We start from the raw sequence: 3,411 nt of genomic DNA, 5'->3' as shown, positions 1-3,411 counted from the left end.
GGCCCTGAATTTTAGTGTTTTCTTGTCTTATTTATGAGTATGGTTATGTTTATTCTTACACACTATGGCTATATCTCATGTGACACTTCACTTCAGCCAAATATGGATGTCTTTGAAAAATAATTCAATAATAAAAATAAAGTTTAGTTGCTGTCCATTTGTATCAGTGGTAGCATATTACATGTATGATGGGGTAAAGCTGTGGAAATACTTGGTGGATGAGACCAAAATACTCTACTGCTCCAAGAGGCTCACTGTGACATAAATGGGAAATGAACAAGTAACCCAGTAAGATAATCTAATAGCATGACAAATGCCAAGGAAGAAACAAAGATGGTGGTGATACCATGTTAGGTGGTGGGGAAAGAGAAAGGCTACCTCAAGTAGGATGACAGGAAGATCCAAAGGGAAGGACCACTTCGGGTGGGGGTGGGGGTAGGGCCAGTGTTTAGTATGGGAATTAGCAACTGCAAAGCCTGAGGTTTGGCTTTCTGTTGTGAGAGAAAGGAGTCATGTGTGGCTGGAGTCCATAATTATGTCATCCATTTTGCATCCACTGGTAGACTTAGCTCCTTCTCAAGTATACCTGTGTCATAAACGGCACAACATTCATATGGTCTTACATCAGTATTCACCCCTATGTGCCCTAGAGACGCTACAAGAAACAGAAACCTTTCTGGACAGAATTTTATGTGCTTGCCTGGTTTTTGCTAGCTACCCTACTAGCAAACACCTATCCTAAATCCTGGTGAATGACGCCCCAAATCGTCATTCACTATCTTGCCATCATTCCTCATCACCCATGTGTGTGCAGTACTTGCCTAGGTAGTACCACAGAACCCATTTCAGATGATTGAAATTACAGTTCTGATCTGGTTTTTCCCAAGACTTCAAGGTTAGTGTCCTGCTTACGTATTTTTAAATAATTAAATATTCATATAATATTGCAGAAGAAAATTACTGGGACAGAAGATGTCATAAAATCCACTGTTTGTGATGTAGATGTAGGTTTAGAAAACTGTTAATAACCATGATTGCTAAGTGGCGGTCTATGGCTAATATGTACCTGCTTCTCTTTGGGGTTTATCTATACTTGTACTTTTTTTTTTCTGCAATGAACATGTGTAACTGAAGAATTCTATGAGCAAAGGAGAGATGGGGGAAGCCAACATGTAAAAGCTATCAGAGATTTGAATTTAAAACTGGTTTAGTACAAAAATAACATGCATCTTATTACAATAGATGCTGATGACTCACACCTGTAATCCTAGCTACTCAAGGAGCTGAGATCTGAAGATCTTGGTTCAAAGCTAACCTGGGCAAAAAAAAAAAAAAATCTGACAGACTATGTCTCCAATTTACCAAGAAAACACCAGTCTGAAGGTGAGGATCAAGTGGCAGAATGGAAAACTGAACAAGAATATGAGACCCTGGATTCAAATCCCAGTAGCAGAAGTTCTGATTGCTGTTCCTTCAACAAGATGAGGTTAGCTGCACTACATGGACAAAGCTATGGGGATCACAGGACCCTTGCAGTGCCACCACTTGACACAGCACTAATACAGTTGGGCCTCAGAAACCTCTGTGAAATGCAGATAAAAATGCCAAGCACTAGCCTCCTGGGAAGGTAGGAGGGTTAACTGATACTTGTGTATAGTCTCCCCAAGATCTTGCTTGGTTGCTGAGCAGGGGTCCTTATTCATTGTCTTCAGAACATGTGTCACTACCCTTGCTTTCTACAGAGGGGAAAATGTACATGGGGTAACTTGCTCAGGATCACATAGCTAATAAAGAGGCATAACTGACCCTTAAATCATGAGTCCAATTGCCCTGCTGGCCTCATAGCTGGTAAGGACCTGAGTACAACATATCAGATTTCATTATGTTCATAGCTAGAGCTTTTAGATGTACTGGGGGGAAAAACAGGTATATGTATGTAAAGGATGACCATTTTACCTCAAAGAGTTTTCTGTCAAAGAGAAGTTGGTGTTTCCAACAGAGGCTATGGGCCTTGGCCTCATTTGTATTTTCCTTCTGGTCCCCAAAGGGACATGTTACAGAGGAGAAAGAAACTGGGAACACATAAGGAACAAGTGGCTCTTTTGCTTATAAATTCTGCATCTCATTCTCCAGAAATTCAAAGCTTATACCAATTGTTTATAAAAGGCATGTACAAAGCACCACTTCTGCAAAGAACTTCTTGATCAAGCTCTGCTCATTCTCTCCTTCCCCAATCACACTCAGCAATAAGCACAAGCTTATTAAGATCCACATAAAGATGATCTGAGGAGTCAAGTGAAGTTTTCTCCCTTGACATTCGAAAGCTAGTGTCTCTGTGCACTCATCTTGGATGTGTGGAACACAGAGGCAGACCAGGAGCATGGCACACACTGCAAAGTGTGTTGCATGAAGAAACAGATGAATGGTCTTAGTACAGAGTCCTGGGAACAGGCAGTCATCTGTACAAGATATTAATTCCCTCCAAAGCCTCAAAAAGTCAATCAGTCAAAACAAATGACCCTTTCAGCCTGAAAAATACCCACTCAGAGTCCAATTAGGAAAAGGGGGCCTGTGTATATGCAAGCATAGCATTTGCATTTGATTAATCCCATGAATTATCTAACAGCCTCTACAGAGATTTTTCTCCCCCTTCTGTTGTTTCAGGACCTTCTTTCAATGGTAAGATTAATTACTGTGAGGCTGAAAAGAAAAACAAAAGTATGAATCTCTAAAAACATGTAAATTATTAGCATTTTTCTAAATTGAAAAAAAAATGAAGATGGCAGTCATTTGGGCAATTGGCTGAAAATCTAGTCTGCGAGGTTTAGTCAGTCTTCCACCCACCTCTTCTATTGATGAGGAGCCAACTACTGCTTAAGGTTCTGGATAGGCTTTCTCCTTGGGAGAATGTGCCCATGAGTGTTGCCATGGGAAAATGCTGGAATCAGATACCCCAAAGAGCATGTGTCCTCGTGAGGACAGCCCAGTGAGATGACAGTCAAAAACAAACAAACTAGGAAAGCAACCCACAGGAGAGGCAGTGGGCAGACACCCATGCACTGTTCCAGGCTGCACATGCACTCATGGCATCATACGCCTCTGAGCCTCCCAGCCCCCATCGCACAGACCAGCAAGCAGCTTGTGGTGCCATCTGTTATCAGCCTCGCCTGGGACTGTTTCATCTGAATGGCTTTCCACGAGACCCACAAGCTCGCCCTGTCCGATGCAATCAGGTCAGCCCAGAACTCTGCCCGAGCTAACCCTGCTGTTTGTTTGTTACCAGCTCCCAAAAGCTATGGCTCACTTGCTGTAGTGGCAAGTGAGGACTGTGTATAGATGGCCACACCTAAGACAAGCACAACCAGGAATGCCGTCTATTCCTCGCTGCACCCTTTTCAAGCTGCAAACTGT

The 3,411-nt window shown here is 42.4% G+C and overlaps 1 protein-coding gene across 4 annotated transcripts in view; it reads right to left on the bottom strand.

Annotated features, from left to right (window-relative positions):
* Nucleotides 1-3,411, bottom strand: part of Ptch1 (patched 1) — a 68,791-nt gene that overhangs the window by 43,120 nt on the left and 22,260 nt on the right. The gene's annotated exons all lie outside the window — the stretch shown is intronic.

This window comes from Megascapheus bottae, chromosome 3, assembly GCF_031878675.1.
Source record: "Megascapheus bottae isolate mThoBot1 chromosome 3, mThoBot2.hap1, whole genome shotgun sequence".
In the NCBI taxonomy this organism is placed as follows: domain Eukaryota; kingdom Metazoa; phylum Chordata; class Mammalia; order Rodentia; family Geomyidae; genus Megascapheus; species Megascapheus bottae.
This window is presented reverse-complemented; position numbering and strand designations above follow the sequence as displayed.